This window comes from Schistocerca cancellata, chromosome 3, assembly GCF_023864275.1.
Source record: "Schistocerca cancellata isolate TAMUIC-IGC-003103 chromosome 3, iqSchCanc2.1, whole genome shotgun sequence".
Taxonomy (NCBI): domain Eukaryota; kingdom Metazoa; phylum Arthropoda; class Insecta; order Orthoptera; family Acrididae; genus Schistocerca; species Schistocerca cancellata.
Genome location: NC_064628.1, coordinates 216,915,934 through 216,930,268, shown reverse-complemented (window position 1 = coordinate 216,930,268; position 14,335 = coordinate 216,915,934). Strand labels below are relative to the sequence as shown.

The following is a 14,335-nucleotide window of genomic DNA, read 5'->3' as shown; positions in this document are numbered from 1 at the left end:
AATTGTTACGCAAATTACCTTTCATACAAAATTATCTGAATATGGAATATTGTTAACTATACTGATTTGTCAATAATCAGCATTAATTAGCAAGACCAAATAAAATTAACTTTTTTGTTCACTTTAATTTAAACTATTAATCGATTCGATAAACTTCATTCTTCTTATCTTTTTATATATTTTACTAAGATGGTATCTGTTCTTTCGGACATGTCCGAAAGAACAGATACCATCTTAGTAAAATATATAGTTAAGGCTCACCGGCCACTTGATCATCATCTTCTTCTGTGCGAATGCACGAACAGTGCCCGAACTCTTACGGGAATCGGCAACGCGCTGCGAGTAATGAGTACAATGGGCGGGGGCACTACGAATGTAGTGCGGGACAATACGTTGAGAATGTGGGTTTCGCGGGGGGCTTGCCAGAGATAAATCCCTGCAGTCGCGCTGTCCTCTGTGTCCTCGGTGGCTCAGATGGGTAGAGCTTCTGCCATGTAAGCAGGAGATCCCGGGTTCGAGTCCCGGTCGGGGGTACACATTTTCATCTGTCCCCGTTGACGTATGTCAACGCCTGTAAGCAGCTAAGGGTGTTCATTTCATTGTAATTTCATTCTAACGAACTTCTTATCATTCACTTTCGGTTCATTAATGACACACACAAGTCATATTCCAAGATTTAGTAGGACGATTATAATTTACTTTGTGGATGATTCTGTGATGGTATAGTATTCCACGTACGCCTTTGCTCTCCTGTGAAACTTGCAAGACTAGCATTCCTGAAAGCTTCTATGAACTGTATGTGATTGTCATAAAATAAATTAGAAATAGCTTTTCGTTATTTTACGAGCACGTTATTTTTGAGCAGTTGTTGCAAAGCTCTTGTATGTGAGGTCGATGTTTCTAACGTACTTACACTTATAAGATTATAATTATTTTACAGAAATTCGTTAATTAAGCTGTATAGGTCTTTGTTCTCAATTCTGTAAAGTAATTATGAATTAATTAAATATTATAAATATAAATTTAAATTTTAATTATAAATTAATTAAATATCGAGCTTTTATATATATAAGAACTTAACAACAACTGTTCAAAAGAAACATGCTTGTTAAATAACGAAAAACTATTTTCGTTTTATTTTATGACAGTTACTTGCAGTCATAGGGGCAAAGACGTACATGGCATAATATGCCATTAAAGAGTCGTCCATAAAGTAAGTTATAACTATTAGTATATCTTTGGATATGACTTCTTCCTACGTTACATTCATAAGTGATACTAATGCATCGAATGTATAATGCTTTCGTTTTCGATAGCTGAAAATCGACTAAGGCCAAAACCGTACAATCATACATCAAATAAAGGGAACGCCCGGTGAAGGCATCACGAAGTCATTTAAAAAATTCACCGGAGCTGCAGACCCTATTACAAAGAAGTTATAATATTTATTAATATAGCAAACACGGAGTCGGTTTGCGAGCTTTCTGCGGAGAATCGGCTGAAGATGAAGTTCTGGGGAGCTGAGTGCAGGAGAGGTGCCGACGTTCGCATTTGCGCTCAGGGTCAACCTTGCAGAGCATAAGCAGGCAGGCAGCCAAGGATACGATTGCTGAACTGTGACTCCCTGGTTAAGTGGTCGCTCGCAGGACTGTGGCCAGGCAGCCAGATAAGCCGCGCTATAAACGCTCTCCCCTGTGGGAATGGATTCAGTTCCCTCTTTGACTTCAAAACGCGTGAAGACAGCTGTAAAATTACTCCCGCGTAGCAATGTCACGAACTCTACTGCGATGCGTTATTCTCCGGACTTTCTGTTGCTTGGTGTGGTCCGCGGACTGTACGCTACTTGCTCCACCAGTGTCAGAAAGTTTCCTCTTTTTATTCTGAAGTGAAGTAAACTCATGGGTGAGAGAGGGGCGTTACATGGTATCTGTCGCCACCTGGGTACGGCCCTGGTTGTTGCTGTCGCTAGAAGCTCCGTCACATCACCACTGTTGACATCTCAGCTTTTTTTGATCTGCACTCTAAGCAAGCGGATCCAATCGACGTCTCCGGGGTAGATATTCTACTGAACTAATTAAGGGGAACAGCGCACATGGAGCCGTTGAAGGGACGCCAAAAGCCTTCCACCAAACTCTGCCCCACATGATTGTATTTGTTTGGTTGATATTTGGTTTTTCTGTGGAGTAAGTAACTACGGGAACAAGTTGATCAGTTAACTTGTCTTCCAAGTATGATTACCAGAGGAGGGCGAATCAGAGAAGTAGCAAAAATTACTCAGTTATAAGGTGCGCTCAGTAATAATAATAATAATAATAATAATAATGTGTTAATGTTTAAAAGTCACAGCCAAGAAATCAGGAAATTGGTTCTGAAAGTATGTCTTTGCAGTGTGGCTTCGTATTGCTGTGGGATCTAGACTCTGAGGGCTGAGGAAGAAAAATACCTAATAAATATATGGTAGCAAACATCGGGGAGATTACAGGCCATCTCTTGAAGGCATTCTTTCAAAATAAATGTCACTCGAAAAGAAAGGCATGTGGATCAAATAGTGAAAGGTCAAAAAGCAAGATGTGCGTAGAATTCTAGAAGAACGCTGAGTGCATTAAGAATTGACGGCTGTTGTTCGCCACTTATCGTAGGCGGTGTCGACTAGGGCGTATTCGAATATTGTTTTGCTCTAACTGCGCCAGAGTGAACTTTAGTCGAAAGAACTAGTTAAATTTTCCTCATGTTGTAGGCATGAATGCTCCCGTTGTTTTCAAGTCGAGACTAGCTGTTAACGAGGATGATTAGTGGGAGTTGTTGGGCACTGAACTTCGGTCTGCGTGGGCCACGGAGCTGTTGAATGTCAACAGCATTGTGACGTGTTTGAGCCGTGGTGGGCGGTGGCAATTACGTAGATAATTGGGCGGGGAGTCAGCCGCCAATCATATTGCTTATACCGTGGCGGGTGTTCATAAATAGCAGCCCGCGTTGTAAGTTCACAGTTCATACATTTTCTTTTGCTTGTATTCCTCTGAAAACCGAAAACAAGTAGAAGAACGTTCTTGGCAACGATATGAGAAAAAAAGTCTTACAAAAAGTACATAACGTAAAGACCTAAGAACAAAATAAAAAAAATATGGTGGTGAAAGACGCATAGGGAAACTCTTGCAGGATTTCTCTAGATGACACTAAATGCAACGTCCTTGCAAAAACGGAGAATCGTTGCAGTAGCTAGTTAGATACCGGAAAGAAGAGGAGCACGGCAATACCTATAAAGTGGATGCGTACTATCGATTGTGCTCCCAAGAGTCCAAAGTTGGGATGCAGACGATACATCGATGATTTGAGAACCTCGAGGTTTCGTCTACAAAGATCAAGATTAGCATAGATATTAGCGATACATCACCGATGCATTAACGATGAAGATCAAAAACATAGTCATCGTCCAACACTGATAGATCATTCATTCCGCTTGTCGACAAGTTCAGTCTCGTGATTAGTGTAGTGCTAGTTTTATTGTTGTTCTCGTTCTTTTTGTACTTTCGAAGTGGTATGTAAGTTAAATTTAAAGTTTACAAAATTATCATTTATTTAAAATAATGTACTCGCAATTGAATTATGCTCTGCTGTCACTAGGTATAATATAAGTGGTTTTCATTGTCGATTTTTTTACAACTGATGAAAGAGGTGTGTGTCCAATTTAAAACAGAAATAAAGACACAGAGAAGAAGATTCGAGAACTTAGATAATCCCCCATTCCGGCAATTTCAATAACTGATGACCCAAGATGCACTTCAAAGATGCCGTGGCTAAAGCAAAAATAATTAGTTAATAAATATGTACGGAATTAAGCATAGGTGTACGTACACTCAAGAACGAAACATTCGATAAGTTTGATAAGATTCGGAGTTTGAAATCTGGGATACCACAAGCATGTGGCACACAAAAAATACAAAAAATAAGTTAACAACTGCTGGAAACTGATATTCACATGTATCTGTCGTCTTCTATTACACCAGCAGAAAGAGACCCTATTGAAATCCTTTAAGATGTGAAGTAACCTTTTCAAAAAGTTGCAAGGGTGTATTTTCCATCGTCGCCGTCTGCAAGCATGAGGTTTTTCATATTTCTGTTGCACTCTCTCGCCTATCGGACATTTTGACCAATCGCAGTGGCCTTCTTTGTCTACGCTCGATGTTCCCCGTTAGTCCAATTACACACCTGAGCCGTTCCTGAAATATGGGCCGCGTGAGTGGTTTGCATGAAATGACTTTCGCCAGCGAATATTTCGTCAGCAAAGGACGGCATCGTGGGTGCTGCGACTGTTGATAATATAAAGAGAACAGTTTACTACGTTAGTCATTTATTTATTTTATCCACAACACGTTTCTGTGGTTCACGCCATCGTATTCAGGTGGAGAATTGTGTAGTTACATTACTCTTCCGCCAGTATCTGGCATTTGCTTTCCCTACATGTGATCCTACATCGTCGTTCCACTACTTTAGATCCCTTCTTCCAAGTATTTGTGTGACGTGGTTGATTCGAGTTGCTATTCGTTAATCTGGCAGTTAAAGGGTACAACACTTGTAATTTAGTAAATAGCAGAACTTCGAATTTCTCTACATTAAGAGGTAGTTGCTGGTCTTTGCACCAGGCTGATTGTTCGGCAACGTCTAATTTGATGTTAAGCTCATCTGTTATGGAAAATGAAGAACACTGTGACTGTATATTAATGGAACATGGACACGCTTCAAGTTCTCTAAGGCTATAGGTACTGCAATAAGGAATAGCTCAGTATGCAGTACAGATGAAGAGGAATGGACATTTCTAAAAAGGGAAATCACAGGAAGTGGAAAGAAAAACCTAGGTACTAGAGGGAGCTGTAGAGGGCAAAAACTGTAGAGGAAGACAGAGATTGGAATACGTCAAGCAAATAATTGAGGACGTAGGTTGCAAGTTCTACTCTGAGATGAAGAGGTTAGCAAAGGAAAGGAATTCGTGGCGGGCCGTATCAAACCAGTCAGTAGACTGATGACAAAAAAAAAAAAAAAAACAAAGAAGATAGCTGCGAAAAAACTATGAGTAACAGAAGAACTGCCGGCCGCTGTGGCCGAGCGGTTCTAAGCGCTTCAGCCCGGAACCGCGCTGCTGCTACGGTCGCAGGTTCGAATCCTGCCTCGGGCATGGTTCAAGTGGCTCTGAGTACTATGGGACTTAACATCTGAGGTCATCAGTCCCCCAGAACTTAGAACTACTTAAACCTAACTAACCGAAGGACATCACACACATCCATGCCCGAGGCAGGATTCGACCCTGCGACCGTAGCAGTCGCGCGGTTCCGGACTGAAGCGCCTAGAACCGCTCGGCCACCGCGGCCGGCCCTCGGGCATGGATGTTTGTGATGTCCTAAGGTGAAGTTAGGTTTAAGTAGTTCTAAGTCTAGGGGACTGATGACCTTAGATGTTAAGTCGCATAGTGCTTAGAGCCATTTTGATTTGAACAGAAGAACTACTTCAGTTGATCGATGAAAGAAGGAAGTACAAAAATGTTCAGGGAAATTCAGCAATACAGAAATACAAGCCGCTGAGGAATGAAATAAATAGGAAGTACAGTGACGCTAAGACCAAATGGTTGCATGAAAAAGTGAAGAAATCGAAAAAGAAATGATTGTCGGAATGGCTGAGTCACCATACAAGAAAGTCAAAACTGTTGGGAATGCAGGGGGCGGCGTAAATTATCTTCAGTCAGAAAGACTCTCAACAATTAGTAATAAAGTGATATTTATTAAATATAAAAAACTATTCAACTTAAATGACGCTTCTTATTGTGAAATGTCCAGCACAGTTAGACGTTTGAAATTATTACAGGTCCTTTAAATTATTAAATACCTGTCACTGTGCTCTGAGTGATGTCTACGTAGAGTCGAGAGCTGGCCTAGGACTCCTGCGGAGCCGTAAGTCTCGGAGACGACCGACAAACACTGCAGTTTGTAGACTCTGTAGTGGTTAATAAAAAAGAAAAAAAAGAAGAAAAGAAAAGGTTGAAAATGTGGGAAGAAATGGTGAATAAAAATGGGGTTTTAAAATGGTTAATGACCATGAAAAAGGAAAAGAATGAAATGCAAATCGGACTTCGTATTACAGAAAAGTTATCGACTTCGTGATTCGGAAAAGCTATTGTTGGGGTGCTCCTTGTGGCGTTTCTGAGCAAAAGTCAAACCAATTTCCACTATAAAAATTATTTAAAAAAGAACAGAGAATAACAAAATGTGATTAACAGGGGGAAATAGCGTAGATAAGAGTTCATCCTTTACCATGTCAACATGTCTTCTCTCAAGCGGCGTCCAGGTCTTGTTCTCCAAAAATCTCCTGCTTCATTTCTGCGTGAAAAGTCGTAGCAGCCCCGAAATCTTGCAATAAATTTCATTGTCCGGGAATTACTAATGTATACAAAAACTGTCTTGATATTAAATGCAATGTATTTTACGTTGCTGCTTCCAACATCCGAATTTCATACAAACTTCCACAATACGTCCGCACATCAGTAAGTTTTTTTCGTCTTAATCCAACGAAGACTAGCTAATAAGTAAGTTAAGCTTCCGCTCTCGAGAGACAAAAGCGGGTAGAAAACAAAAAGAGTTACAATTTTAGTACCTTCATTTTCTTATATATTTTCTCTGCCGTCGAGCGCTCATACAGCTGCGACGGTATAATTTATATCTGAGGGAACGAGTGTAGCGCGGCGAAATTCAAAGTCCCGCTACAACTCGGCGCACTGAAGAGAACCGTCGGCCGTAGCCAAAGTGCTCCTATAACTAACGAGGCATCGACCAATCGGTATCCACACACGTGATGCCCATGGGTTGGCAGCTGCAGCCTCTGGCGGATCTCGGTATAGTTCGTGCTGCCAACCCGTACAGCTGCTGCGCTAGCAGTGTTTCGAGCGCGGCTTACCGATTGTGATGCGGCATTCTCTGGAGTCCTGAGTATCGTCACCACAAAAACAAACTTGGGTGTAATTAAAAGCAAAGGTGGCAACATTAACAGTGCAACGGGAATTCCACTGTTAATTGCAGAGGAGAGAGCGGACTCTCTGAGGAGGAAAGATTTGTCGGATCTGGTAGAAGAAGAAACAGGAGTCGATTTAGAAGAGGCAGGGAAACGAGTATTAGAATCAGAATTCAAAGCAGCTTTGGAAAACTTAAGAGCAAACAAGGCAGAAGGACTAGGTGACATTCTGCCAGAATTTCTAAAATCATTGGGTGAAGTAATAATGTCGTGCGACGAGGGCCTCCCGTCGGGTAGACCGTTCGCCTGGTGCAAGTCTTTCGATGTGACGCCACTTCGGCGACTTGCGCGTCGATGGGGATGAAATGATGATGATTAGGACAACACAACACCCAGTCCCTGAGCGGAATAAATCTCCGACCCAGCCGGGAATCGAACCCTGGCCCTTTGGATTGACATCCTGTCGTGCTGACCACTTTCTTTTTTTTTTACATAAAGGTGTAACAATAACAAACATAAACTGGTGCTAGCATTTTTTTATATAAGACGATGACCTTTATAAAATAAAATATTGCTAGGAAACGTAAATAAGTGGACTTTTTTTGCAGAATGGTGGAACAATAACAAACATAAACTGCGTCTAGCATTTTTTTTTAAATATATAAGACGATGACTTTTATAAAATAAAATTTTTCTGGGAAACGTAAATAAGTGGAACTTTTTTTTAAATAATAGTGAAAAAAAAATCCTGCTTCTGTCAGTACAAAACAATAACGGCCTACGTTCCTCTTTTGGGCGCGTACCTCGGTAATCCCGTTATACCTCGCGTTGGTGTCGGGTACGTCTTCACGTGTGGTTGTGGATCCTCTCCACTGTCCTGTTCCTTTCTTGTTCTGATACTTATAGACAATAATTACATTCTCCTACCCGGGCACCCCAACTGGGTGGAGGATCAAGCAAGGCACTCCCTAAAAAATTTGCGTAATATGTTCGATATCTCGGATGTCTCATAAGCTGTGAGTGATGTTCCTGTAGTAAGGCCCAAAAGTCGAGCACATTCTTACTGCCGTCTCGGAAAAGATAACGCACAGTCAAACCTCGAATCCAAGTCACTGCGTTTGTCTTTGTTCGGGGATAATATGTCCTATCTGGTAGAAGTAGTATGCGTGGTTCTATTGCTTGCGGCCCCACCCAAAGGAGGAAGGCGATCATTGTTTTGACCAAAGACCATACGTCCGCCGAAGGTCCGCATATCAGGCGATGCTCCTCTGTGTCTATAACATTGCACTGCGGACACAGTGGCTCGTCCGCCATTGGAATTGTATGCAACCTGGAACGAGTCACGTATTTCCCATTTACCACCTGATACCACAGTGTGCGCGTTCCCATATCAAGGTGTGGGTGGTGCACTGTACGCCATACCACTGACCACGTAACTGTTGGTTGTCGGCGCTCTACGGCATTATTCGGCCGTCGTCGAGTCAAGATGTGATATATATCACGTGCCGTTGCCGTCCTGGTAGTCGGTAGTTCCATATGTACATAACTGTGTTCCACGAAAAAGGTTCGCATATGGGCAAGCGATGGTGAGATGTGAGACACCGCTACCGGAGCCGAACGAGAAGGTGGAGCGAGTTCGTCTATCAAGGTGCCCGTCAGACTTGTCTGGTGTCGTGTTCACATCTTTATCACTGTGGTTACATAAATAGCCACTGCTCGGTCGCGTACGTGGACTAGTCCAAGACCTCCACGACTACGAGGAAGGGTGAGGGTTTCGTATCCTACCTTAAAAAGCAGACCTGTGCTCACAAAATATCCTAGTGCCGCCAGGATTGGCGGGCCAACACCACCGGCATAGGAAGAACTTGTGCCAGGTGGGGGATGCGAGAAGCTAGATAAGTGTTGGCAAAGGTGACCCGTTGTATCATATCCAGTGCCCTCAACCTGTGACTTCGGACACTCGCACTAATTGTTTACAGAAGATGTCTGTAACTCAGTGCTGCCGTGCGTCGAACGTCTGTAGTGAAGATAATTCCTAGGCATTTCATCTTGTTGATCGGCTGTAATGGTGCTACACTTCCTGTCGGGAGTCCTCTCCCGATGTTCATCGCTCCCGACTTTGCCATGTTCAGGCGACTTCCCGTAGCCATACAATACAAATTAATCCAATGCAATGCCGCTCTTGCCTCGTCGCCTGACCGTGCTAAAAACACTAGGTCATCTGCGTATGTTCGGCATATAAACTTGTTGTGCCTTATCGTCATTCCTTGGAGTCGATTCCGGAGCCCGCAGAGCAGCGGCTCGACAGCGATGGCATACAATATCGTTGACAGCGGGCACCCTTGTCTGACAGATCGTGAGATGGTGATGGGCCCCACCAAGCGTCCATTGATGAACACTTTGGATGCGGCTCCGTGGAGTAGTCTCATGACTACGGTGACAAAACTTTCCGGAAACTTCATTTTCGTCATCACGTCCGTGAGATAAGCATGACTCAGCCTGTCAAATGCGCGATCGAAGTCTGTCGATACCAATACACCCCGGAGACGACATGTTAATGCCAGTGCGATAACATCGCGGTAGTCGCTGAGTGCCGTTTGTATATTGCTATCTCCTCCTAGCTGGGTTTGGTCGAGTGATATCACTTGGCGTATTACGCGTTTAAAGCGTGCTGCAAGTATCCTGGCGTAGATCTTGTAGTCGCAATTAAGAAGGGTCAGTGGCCGGTAGGCCTGTATCCCTGTGCCACCAGATGGTTTGTGGATGGGGATGATCATTCCTTCCACGAAGGAGGGTGGAAGAGGCACGTTGGGAGACATCAATTCGCAGTACATGGCAGTCCATCGTGGAGTCATGAGATCTTTAAATGTACGATAAAACTCTAACGGAAACCCGTCGGGCCCCGGCGATTTGTGCGACGCTCCCTTATCAATCGCTTCCATTACGTCGTCCACTGTGACTTCACCTGTTAACTCCAGGTTGGCCGTCTCGTCGAGACACGCGGAGAGCGTTCGTCGGACCTCATGAAAGACTACCTGATCGTGTTCCGCTTCTCCATAGAGATGACCGTAGTGTTCCACAAAAGCGTTGGCAATGTCTTTTTGCGTTGTCATGCGGCGTCCATCTGGCAGTACGACCGTCTGTATTAAGGTTCTGCGGCTACGTTGTTTTTCTCTGATAACGTGATACATCGACGGTGATTCCCCACGGTCTCGTTCAAAGGCCCTTGCACGGATTGCGACACCCTCCAGACGGCGGCGCGTTATGGAAATTATTTGGACCTGTGCTCGTTTTATACCGGCACGACGCTCCTGTGAAGGTGTTTGTACAGAAAGTTCGCAGAGCATCGTGAAATAAAATTCCGTCGTGTGTCGCCTCCACATCATCTGCTCTCTTCCATATGCAATTAACGCTCGGCGCAATGCTGGCTTAACGCATTCCAGCCACCACTGCAACGTCGTCGGATATGTCGGGAGGCGTCGTTCACACACGTGCCAAGTGTCTTCGATTAAGCGTCTGCACTCAGGTTCCCTGAGGTGTGCTGTATTCAGTTTCCAAACGCTGCGACTCCTCCACACTTGTTGACGACTCAGGGAGACCATGCATATGTATGGTATGTGATCTGAAAAGGCGACAGGCCACAATTCCGCATCGAGGATCGCAGGTTCGAGACGACGTGTTACGTAAATGCGATCGAGACGACTTGCACAGTGACTCGTGACGTAGGTGTATCCACGTCTGTCGCCATGTATCGTCTCCCATGTATCAATGAGATTCATGTCCTGTATGAGTTGCCGCAGCTCCGGGCATGAAGTATAACGTGGGTGGTGATCTTTTGGTGCGAGCACGCAGTTGAAGTCGCCTCCAAATAAGACATGTTCATACCGACCTAAGAATAGTGTTGCAATCTCCTCTGCGTAAAATCGGGATCGGTCGCGCCGTCTGTCGGGCCCGGACGGTGCGTAAATGTTAACGACCCGTACTCCCAGCACTGTGAGCGCCAGTCCTCACGCTGACGGCAGGTACACCACGTCCTCGGCTACTATGCCGCTACGTAGAATTATCGCTGTTCCGCTGCCGCCGTCGGTAGTAGGTGTAATGTATGTATCGTACTCGTAGAGGTCGGGGAAGCCCTCAACACATACTTCCTGCAGCAGAACGATGTCGACGTCTGACGCATGCAACATGTCTCGTAATAATTGCAATTTGACAGGCGTTCTGATCGTATTAATATTAATATAGGCTGTTCGATATGCCTGCCGCTGTTCCTCAGTGCGTCAAGCGCACATGAACGCTTATGTTGATTTGTGTGCTGCTGCCCGGTGACATGCTGTCTGTGCGTCAGTCTGCATCTTCTGTGTGGTTAACATCCGGTGTACGCAGCACTCGCCATTGCGGGTGCGTCGTCGGTCTGTGGGTCAGTATCGGATTCGTCGGCCCAGCTCCTGTGCTGGAGATCCAGCTCCCGTCGTGTTTCTCCGGCCTGGCTGACCGAAGGCGATGGCGTTGCTCCAGGGGGTGGAGGGACTCCTTCCGTCGGCTTTCCGTCCGGTGTGTCTGTATTCACCCAAGTCCGTCTGACGTGGACTGCAGTAAGCAGGTATCCGACGGCGCTAGCCGTCGTTTCTTGTGGCGCTTCGGCGATCGTTGTTTGCGCGTGTGCGCCTCCGTATCCGAGTGCGGAAGTGACTCCCGGTGCCCAGGGACGAAAGCAGCTGTCGGCACAACCGCGGGATCGATTTCCATACCTCCTACCGATCCTTTCAGCTCGGTTAAGGGCGTCGTCGGCGTCGGAGCGGCAAAAGTGTGCGTCGTTTCGTCACTGGAGGCGGTCTCTGCTGCAGTCGGTTGCCGTAAACTGTCAGGATTCTGTAGCTGGTCATTCTTCGGGATGGGATCTGTTCGAAATGCGTCCGCATACCTTAGTGGCAGCGGCGTCAACGTGGACGGAGGCACGGGTTCGCCGTTTGGAACTTGCGCTATCCTCCGCTGCATACATTCGGAACGGACGTGGCCCTCTTTCCCGCAGCCTGAGCATGTTTTGGGTTGTCCATCGTAGATGACTACAGCTCTGCATCCGCCGATGAACAAGTACGAGGGTACATGTTGTGTCAGTTCTATTCTGATTTGACGCACCCCATTGAGAACGGGGTAAGTCGTGAAGTTGGACCATTTTTCCTCAACGTGACTAAGCACTCTTCTATATGGGCGTAAGGCGTCAACGACCAAGTCAGACGGAACCTCGAAGGGAAGTTCGAAAATACGTATGTTTTGTAAGCCCAGTCCTGCGTGATCAATAGTTACTTCTCCAACATGTCCATCAGAGTGACGAAATTTGAGTCCATGTTTAGTCTCTCGGATGATTCTGTCACATACTGCATCGTTAATCAAGGATCTGAGCACTATGGGACTCAACTGCTGTGGTCATAAGTCCCCTAGAACTTAGAACTACTTAAACCTAACTAACCTAAGGACAGCACACAACACCCAGCCATCACGAGGCAGAGAAAATCCCTGACCCCGCCGGGAATCGAACCCGGGAACCCGGGCGTGGGAAGCGAGAACGCTACCGCACGACCACGAGATGCGGGCATCGTTAATCAGCTTGACGTAAACGAAACTGCTCACTATGAAGAGGTGTATTACGATAAGTTCGTTGTAGTGAAGTTTAACTTCGTCTCGTAGGAACCTTTCTATTTCGTGGGCTTTCGGTCTCGCATATTCATTCGAAAAATTAATCTTGAGAGTCGATTTTCAGTATGCATGTGTCATTCTATATCGAGTCGTCTAAACGCGCGAGTACGCCGAAGAGGTAAACAACTGCGCGAGCGCGAACTTCTCCGGCAGGGACGTAAACAGACGTCCGTGCCGTAGCACTCAGCTACCGGGGGCGGACATTGGGTGAAGTGTCAACAAAATGACTATTCACGTTGGTGTGTAGAGTGTATGAGTCTGGCGTTATAGCATCTAACTTTCGGAAAAATATCGACGCAATCCCAAAGATTACAAGAGCTGACAAGTGCGGGATTTACCGGACAATCAGCTTAACAATTCATGCATCCAAGTTGCTAACAAGAATGATACACCAAAGAGTGGAAAAGAAAATTGAGAATTTCTTAAATGACGATTAGTTTTGCTTTAGGAAAGGTAAAGGCACCATAGAGGCAATTCTGGCGTTGCAGTTGATAATGGAAGCAAGACTGAAGGAAAATCAAAACACGTTCACAGAATTTGTGAACCTGGAAAAAACATTTGACAATGTCAAATGATGCAAGACGTTATAACTTCTGAGGTCACCAGTCCCCTATAATTTAGAACTACTTAAACCTTACTAACCTAAGGACATCACACACCTCCATGGCCGAGAGAGGATTCGAACCTGCGACCGTAGCGGTCGCGCGGCTCCAGACTGTAGCGCCTAGTACCGTTCGGCCACCCCGGCCGGCCGCTGATGACATCGCTCTCCTCAATGAAAGTGAAGAAGAATTACTTGACCTGCTGAATGGAATGAACAGTGTAATGACTAATGAGTACAGAATACAGATTGAGAGTAAATCGAAGAAAGACGAAAGTAATGACGAGTAGCAGAAATGGGAACAGCAAGTAAGTTAACATCAGAATTGGTGATCATGAAGTAACTAACGTTAAAGAAATATGCTACCTAGGCAGCAATATAACCAGTGACGGACTGAGCAAGGAGGACATCAAAAGCAGACTAGCAATGGCAAAAAAAGGCATTCCTGGCCAAGAGAAGTCTACTAGTCTCAAACACATTTCTGAGAATGTACACTTGTGTTCAGAAAAAAACAACACCTTGAACGACTGGGGTAGGACGTTCACAATCGCAGGACACGTACATCAGTACGTTCTGCAGAAATGATTAGCATTTGAAGCATGTCGGTCAGCAGTTTCAAGGTCAACATCGATATCGCGGCGCGACACCACCTACCGGTAAAATGTGCCTGTGGCTATCGTTGTCGCTGTCTGCCGAAGGTAGTGGATCAGTGTGACTTGAGCAGACGTGCAGGATGCCTAGCAGATGTATGCGCAAAGCGTACCGTCAAATCAGTGAGATTGAGAGCGCATTACTAGCATGAGAGAATGTGTGGGAACCAAGTGTTTCGGCAGTGTAGTGAGGGCCGTAGAACAAGGCGAGATGTGTCAGATCGCACCACACAGCCCCCCCACCCCCGCCCCCCCCCCCCGTGAAGAAATACATTTCATCCGAACGGCATTGCGGGAAAGATCTGCGCCCTCCTCGGCTCTGCTGACGCAATAATTGCACAATGTAACAAATCGTACACTATCAGGGGTGACAGTTCGCCGCCGTTCATTACGGCAT

At 45.3% G+C, this 14,335-nt stretch overlaps 1 non-coding gene across 1 annotated transcript; it reads left to right on the top strand.

Moving 5' to 3' along the window:
- Positions 1 to 459: 459 nt before the first annotated feature.
- Positions 460 to 533, top strand: Trnat-ugu (transfer RNA threonine (anticodon UGU)). The gene has a single exon. It is a non-coding gene; the product is annotated as a tRNA-Thr (tRNA).
- The last annotated feature ends 13,802 nt before the right edge of the window (positions 534 to 14,335 follow it).